At 39.0% G+C, this 8,093-nt stretch overlaps 4 non-coding genes across 4 annotated transcripts; all 4 read right to left on the bottom strand.

Moving 5' to 3' along the window:
- Nucleotides 1-554: 554 nt before the first annotated feature.
- trnal-uaa lies at nucleotides 555-637 on the bottom strand. Its single transcript has one exon. It is a non-coding gene; the product is annotated as a tRNA-Leu (tRNA).
- A 1,689-nt stretch (nucleotides 638-2,326) lies between these two features.
- Nucleotides 2,327-2,409, bottom strand: trnal-uaa. Its single transcript has one exon. It is a non-coding gene; the product is annotated as a tRNA-Leu (tRNA).
- A 615-nt stretch (nucleotides 2,410-3,024) lies between these two features.
- On the bottom strand, nucleotides 3,025-3,107 carry trnal-uaa. Its single transcript has one exon. It is a non-coding gene; the product is annotated as a tRNA-Leu (tRNA).
- A 4,561-nt stretch (nucleotides 3,108-7,668) lies between these two features.
- trnal-uaa lies at nucleotides 7,669-7,751 on the bottom strand. The gene has a single exon. It is a non-coding gene; the product is annotated as a tRNA-Leu (tRNA).
- Nucleotides 7,752-8,093: the final 342 nt, after the last annotated feature.

Raw genomic sequence — 8,093 nt, 5'->3', positions numbered from 1 at the left:
ACTGCATTTTATTATGTTTAGATTACTTTTACTCATTACTCATTTATCGCATTGATTTAAATAGGATAATGTTGTACCATATAGATATAAAAGTGCAAAGAAAATATATTCCCTTCGGTGTTACTGACGACATGAAGTGCATTATACATTAGGTTTCCCAAACTGGGGTGCATAACGAAATGCAAGGAATTGAAGGGAACATTTAAAAGCTGTAAAAAAAAAAAAGAGAATTAGTAATTTATTGCGAGAAAAATGTGTAATCATGTAATCAGTAAACAGTAACTGTAGTCTGACTCCAAGTATTTTAAGATGTGATTTAATCTAACTACAAGTAGTTCATTTTTCGAATATGGTTATGTGTAATCAGTGACTACCCAGCTCTGTGTATTTTCATACACAATGTCAATATGTTAAAGTCTGGGTTGTTAGCACAGACCAGTTAGTCCCTGCTGGTAGATGCTGTTACTACACCATCTGGACCCAAAAGCCCTTTCTTTCTTTAACTGGCTGCTTCAGAAACCTACTTGCTGAGCTTTATAAAGATTGAACCAATCTACCAGGAGTGGGGTTCGAACCCACGAGGACATTTGTCCATTGGATCTTAAGTCCAACGCCTTAACCACTCGGCCATCCTGGTCCCTGTGTAGTGCTAATAACCCCTTTGCGTTTTCACAGGAGCACTTAAATAGCAGAGCATCATTATTGCATGAACCCACAAAGCATCTTTCTCCTTTCAGAGGCAATTTAAAGGTTGATCTGTATGCTAATGGCATCATCTGTGTAGAGTTTTTTTTTCTAAATGTGACCACATTCACTCACATTTCCATATTACGTTAGCAAATGAATGAGTTAGTGTACACAGCATATGCATGAATGATTCACCATAATTTCCAAGTATTTCTATTTACACAGTAACGGACAGTTTCTCAAGCTCATACATGCTGATTATTATAGTGACCAATGAGTTGTCGCTATATGTCAACTACATATTCTGAGTGAATGGATTTGATCTCATTACTTGCAAAATGAAAGTGTGGACATAACATGAACAAAAAATGCAAAACAAAGACATTTAGAAAACACAGTTGTGCCATAATTGTTAATTGAATGCCTGACTTATGCAAAAGTAATACACTAGTCTTTAATGGAAAAATGTACATATGATATAATTTATTGCTTCTAAATGACATTAATTTGCTATTGAATGCATTCATTGAAGCGGCCCTCAGTCTTGTGGGGATGGAAAGCACACATAAGTCAGTAACCATGGTTTCTGGTGGCTTAATATTGCAGGGGTGCCATAGCGACAGAGAGATCAACACTGAGTCTGTGCTGTAGAAGGTGTGGATAGCATCTATGTACAACCTGTCAGTCGCTGGGCTCAGTTCATCAAGCTTTCTAAAACTGCAGGCGTCCCTCCTGACATGGTTCTTATTAGCACTCATATAGTGAAGTGCTCATGTGAGACGAGACCTGTTTCATCAGAAACACACAGACGCGGAACACATGGGAGAGCAAGAAAAGAGGTTTCTGAGGAAAAAACAAACATCTGGTTATTAAAAGAACCTCGGCACACTAGCACGTTTGACCTTGAAATGAATATTTTACCTATATTTTGTCGTCTTTGTGGCAAACACTGATTTGATGTCTTTATTTGAAAAGCTCAAGTCTAGTCTGTTGGCGCTGATTTTCAATTTCAGTTTCTTTTATTTGCTAGGAGTGGGATTCAAACACTTTCGTTCATTGGATCTTAAGTCCAAAGCCTTTACCACTCTGCCATCCTGGTGAACGCTGCGGAAAAAAGGTTGCTTTGTTTCCTTTATAGTATCCTTCCGAGGCACCTAGAGAAACTTATTAGTGTTTTTGTTGGTCACCACACGTACCTGTAGTAGAATCAATGTATCACTATACAGTAAAGCAGTGAAAAGAGAGATTAAACCCTAAAAATTCAGTAACAGTCTTGCATGTGTATTTACACTTTGATTTGTGAAAACAGCATATCTTTCCATTGTGTCTAACACAGACCTGTGTATGTAATGTAAAAGTGATTGACAAATTTTTCATGTTGGCGAGGAGTAACCCTTTAAATGCTCAGTCACGCTCATATGCTTAGAACTCCTTTGTTCCGTTTTAGGAACTTCTTTTTGATAATTAATTGAAACAAAGCTACATACAGCCCATTAATCTAGCAGGAATGGAGGCATTTGGATCTTATGTCCAAAGCCTTAACCACACAGCCATCCTGGTCAACTTATGTTGCAAAGCTGTGTTACAATTACTTTTCTCAATTAAGAGAAAACCATTTTAGTTTAAAAGTTCACATCACTACCAGGAGTGGGGTTCGAACCCACGAGGACATTTGTCCATTGGATCTTAAGTCCAACGCCTTAACCACTCGGCCATCCTGGTGACCCTATTATGCTGCAACACCTTTTTTTTTCTTCTACAGGTGCTTCCTAACCACTGCAGAAAACCTATTTATGGCAATGCGACCACATACAAGTACATTAATATATTCTATTTAAAAATTACATTGATTTACCAGAAGTGGGGTTTAAAAAAAAGGAGAAAGAGATCTTAAATCTTAACCACTGAGCCATCCTGGACACTTTGTGATGCTTTGAAGGCTCAGGTTCAGAAACCAAGTTGTTGAAATTGCTCTACCAAGAGTGGGGTTTGCTCCCACGCATTGGATCTTAAGGTCAATGCACTAACCACCCTGATCATTTTGAGATGATCACTGTGTGTCCCCTTACCATAAGGCCTGGGCAACTTCAGTCCTGGAGGGCTAGTGTCCTGCAGAGTGTAGCTCTAATCCTTATCACAAAAACCTGCATGTAACTTTCTGGTGATCTTGAAGACATGAATTAGCTTCTTCAGGTGTGTTTGATTAGGGTTGGAGCTAAACTCAGCAGGAAACTGGCCCTCCAAGACCAAAGTTGTCCAGCCCTGCTTTATTTAGTCACTTCAGAAAACCTGTAACACAGCCACATTACTATGTTTTATCTAAAATTCGCAACAGTCTACCAGGAGTGGGGTTCGAACCCACGAGGACATTTGTCCATTGGATCTTAAGTCCAACGCCTTAACCACTCGGCCATCCTGGTGCCTGTATTCTGTGGAAACTCCTTTGTTTCCTCTACAAGTATTTCTTATTATGTGACCACATTCAGTCGCATCAAAGCATTCTGTTTAAAATTCAAATTGATGTACAAGAAGTGGAGGACGGTTGTGGATCATAACACAACCGCATACAGCCTCATCACTATGTGGGGCAAATATATGTTTTTTTCAAAAACAAATCTAAAAACTGGATTTCTTAACAGGTTGTGCAGCTGCTCAAATTGTGTTCTTATCCGTCCTTAATGCAGAATGAACGCGTCCCCTTAAGCATCTTCCCCATTTGTGACATGACCGCGTTCGGCTTTGATCGCCTTCTGCACGGCTCAACAAGCAAACACTTTAATTAGTGCTTCATTGACTAATGCTTTTCTCCAGGCCCTGTGTCACTAGCTTTACTAGCCACCGGCCTATTCTTTGTGGATTAACCTCTTTCTGTGCACAGTTTAACCAGCTATTGTCCTGCAGTAACGTGAACTGTTCTTGCAGGAGGTTTCGACACAAAAGGCCTTTAGTGCCCAGGCAAACCTCAAAGAGCCATCATCCCTCCATCTCAAGCTCTTCAAAGACTCCTTCATCATTCTGAATCTCTCTGTTCCTCTTCGGACCCTCGTTTAGGAGCGGGACCCCACCGGCCCTCACCTCCCCCATTGACCAGCACACTTATTTCAGTGTCTCCTGGGAGCTTGGAGCTCATAAGTAAGACCTGGACAGCTGATAATGACTTTGCAGCTCTGGGGGAAGAAGATTACTGCTGTGTTTTTGTGGTTATGGCAGTGGTGGTCTGTGTGTTCATGCAGCGTCCAAAATCAATACTCACCAAGCCCTAGATGAGAGTACAAAATGGCTTTTGGCAAATCAAAAGGGCATTTTTAAATTATTTTTTAGGAATGCAACAGACTGACCTTTTTTGGTGGTTAAAATAAAAAACGGAAAGATATAAACAGTTTACCAAAGAAAAGTGATTTATCTTCTGACCACTTGTACCATAAATGTAGCTTGAAATCCACAAGTTTTAATATTTTAGTTATTTGTGTGTCTAGATTTCCATGTCACATTTTATTCTCATTGTTAAAAACAAGAAATAAGATTGCATCTTGTGATTTCATGTGATGGGACTGATAGACTTGCAGATAATAGAGACTAGTTATCACATTTTACTCCAACAAATATTTAAAAAATGTATATTTTTAAGTTTTAGATGTGCATTAAAATTCATGGCCACAAAAAAACCTACTAAATATTTCTGCTTTTAATAAATATAGTTGACTGATTGACCTTTTGTGGCAATATGTCTTAACAGCAGTGCAGGCAAAATATAAATAATGAATAAAAATATAAAGAATTATTATTGGACCTAAAAAATAACAGTTGCAAGTTGCAGATGAGGCTTATTATGCTTACTAAATTATAAATATGCTATATAAATTATATATGCCATTTTTATTAGCTTTTTAGCTTCATGGTTGATATGTTGACTGGTATGTTTATTGAAGATATATTGCATCTGTCAGCAGACCAGACATGTCAAATAATTTGATTCGGGGGTGGGGTGGGGGGATTTATCCTCTGTGTCTTATCCTAACCTCATTTCTGCCAAACACTTCTTTTTAGTGGACACCTCCTTATGTGGAGTCCGAGCAGTCCTTTCATCTGAGAGCGGCTCTAATGATTCCTTGTAATGAGCAGACCTTTGCCATGCTAATGAGTGTTCAATTGTTCCTTCTTTTCCACGGCTTCTCCATCAGCAGGGGCAGCACTCTTGGCTGGGGGCTTCACCCTGTCCATCTCCTAAAAACCCTGCTGGATCTCATTGAAAGGGGGGCCAGATAGTCGCCTTTGAAGCGCAAGCAGTCATTATCTTCTCTGAGGGCTCTCCTTGGGTAATTGCGGTGGCTTTTTGGTGCGAATGATTTCTTGATATTGTAGACGAGTAATTCCCAGCGTGAGCTTAATTTTTTCTGTTATTTTTTAGCTTCTTTTGTCTGTCATACCTGACAGGTCACGGGGGAAGGGTTCGCTTACCGCAGGGTGCTGCGAATCAATATAACACGCTACTTCTTTTCCGATAAGTGACACAGGGATGGAGGCAGATGAGTTAGACAGACAGAAGGGAACTGGTTTATTGGAGACTCAATAACTCGAGCTATTTATATGCGCAGCCTCCTCGTTTCCTTAACGACCTCTTTACCTATTTCAGGCCACCTGAGAGCTTCCGTCTGTGTTGAATGGGGATTGAACAGAGCTCTACCGCAGTCTTTGTTTCTTCATCTCTCTACAGTTACATGCCTGAAGAATGCACTTAAGTTACTGGAATACCAGTGTTTCTAAAAATGAGTCTGCGCTCCCCCTGAGAAGGATAGCGAGAGATTTACACAGCTGGTCCACGAGCACAACACTAACTCCACATTCACGGTCCATTCTTTCTTTCTCTTTTCAGTGTGCAGGAACAGAGGGTGGTGGGTACACATTACATTCCCTCCAGCAGTACTCACCCCACATCTGATTCCTGCGATCTGGGTGGTTCGTGTGTATATTGGTTCATTCTTCATCAAATAGCGAGAGTTATTTTTGTTCCATTTTTTTTTTTGGTTCACTAGATGTTTATTTCTTTTTAAGGGTATCTAAAATAGAACTTTGTTGGGAAAGCAATAAAAAAAGACTTTATTGAATGTGCATAGAGCAAGCAAAGCTTAAAGGTCCTTTAATCAATATCAAACATACACAAGTTTTTAGATTAATATATTATGTGAGTAAAAAGAAGTGATACGAGAGGCTGTAGCCTACCATAGTGAATGGTCAATACATTTAGAATGGAGTGATGGACCAATCAGTATCAATTATACCACAGAGAGCCAACTGATTGGTCAATCACTCTATTCTACCATGGCATCTTTGTATAGTTACTTCTATATCTCTTAAACGTCTATATTAGTGGTTTTCAATCCTGTTCCTCAGGACCCACTGCTCTGTCTCTGACACATTGAGTTCCTGGAGCTCTTTCCCAATGAGCTGATGATTTGAATCAGGTGTGTAAATTAGCAAGACATGCAAAATGTGCAGAGCTGTGGGTCCTCAGGAACAATTCTGAAAACCAGTGGTCTATATTATTCTTTTAAAACTCCCAGGCCTCTGTCAGGATTGGGTTTGTCTGACCTTTTTATTTTTACCAGAAGTGGGGATCCAACGCCTTAACCACTCAAACTTCCGCTTATCGAAACTCTAAAATGGCAAACTATCAAATGTCTTGAGACTGTCAACGCACTTTATAGCATTGTATAAAATATTTATTTTTAAATTATATTTTGTGCATTTTTAGGTGCATGCTGTCGTGTTTAATCTAATAAACTTAGACTGAAAGGTAATGAAAATTGTAGTTTCCCGTTTAAATGGGGTCCAGCCTAGTAAAAGCAGCTGCATCTTTTCCTTGTCGGAAAAGAAAGAAAACACACGCAGCCCCCGCCAGGGCTGTGGGTCTGGCAGGGTCATAACCCAGCACCTGAGCTAATCATGGACATTATCAAAACAGCAGGCTCTCTGGGGTCTGTTTGTTTATGCTATCCAGGGTGGCCCCTCGCTCTACCCGAGCCTGGCCCTCGTAACAGCACCTGGAACAGACAGTAAACACCTCCGTCTCAGTGCTGGACGAATGGGGTGTTAAAACAGGAAAGTGAAAGAAACCTTAAGCTGTAAGTCAGGCTGTGTCAGTGAACATTAGAATTAAAACATCAGAACAGATGATGTTAGTAGAACCTAATGTTTTCACCATATCTTTTTATTGTGACAATTGTGTGTCCCCTTTTATTATACATACATATACCTTATATAAAATTAGGATTCACTTAAATGCACACCTATTACATTGTTTCTTGCACTCTTAAAAATAATGGTTTATTTTTTAGTAGTGAGAGAAGAACCACTTTGGCTCCCCAAAGAAACCTTTCAATGCTGTAATAATCCAAAGAACCACTTTAAAGAAGCTTCTGTTTAATTTAAAGAGTGTCAATAAATGTTGCATACAATACTCCCGGAATTATTGTTGTAATTGGAGATTGGTTTACGTTTGCCCTGCATCCTCAATATCACTCCCTTTCTATCCTGTTATTTTATTCATTTATTTTTAACATCTCTTAAACTTTCACTCCATGAAGTGGCATATCTTTGAAGGGAAAGCAATAACAATTATACTATATCAATCTCGTCATAACCACATAGTAGTTTAACTTATAATTGCCATATATCACTTATGCCACATATCTTTTGTTCATAACATAAGCATGTTATCACCATCCTGCATTACTTCATTCAATTTAAAATTCACTTTTCCCTACCAGGAGTGGGGTTCAAAACCATGATGTATCTTAAGATCTATGGTTTCTTTGTGGGCCTGCTTAAATCTTGTTAATTTAATGCAACATATTTTGCTTCCTGTTTCTTGGCAGACTGTGCAGCTGCTCTGTGATTCCAATCACATGCTGAAACACCCTCTTCTCATTTACATGTACTTTAAAACCACTTTGAGAAACTTATTTAAATATGGCAACATTTTACCAGGAGTGGGGTTTGAACCCACGAGGACATGCGTCCATTGGATCTTAAGTCCAACGCCTTCACCACTCGGCCATCCTGGTTGATTTTGGCTGGGTTATACTATGTTATTAGGATATAATATGCATTGTTAAGACAAGACATTGTTAGCTGAGTATTTTATTATTTTATTTTTTGCACTGTCAAACTCCAGATTTTCAAATACCTTTATCTCGACCAAATACCCTAACAAAACATATATCAATGAAAAGCTTTAAGATGATGTATACATTTTTGAAAAACTGACACTAATGAGTGCACCTATGAGAAGCCAAGAGCTGCCATCAGTATCTAAGACTACTAGTTTGGTGGTAAAACAAATGGCAACATATTTAAATGTAGCAACACACTAGCAGGAAAGAGGTTTGAATCCACAAGTACATGCC

The sequence above is a fragment of the Puntigrus tetrazona genome, chromosome 17, assembly GCF_018831695.1.
Source record: "Puntigrus tetrazona isolate hp1 chromosome 17, ASM1883169v1, whole genome shotgun sequence".
Lineage (NCBI taxonomy): Eukaryota > Metazoa > Chordata > Actinopteri > Cypriniformes > Cyprinidae > Puntigrus > Puntigrus tetrazona.
The sequence above is the reverse complement of the archived record's forward strand: the minus strand, read 5'-3'. Positions and strand labels throughout refer to the sequence as shown.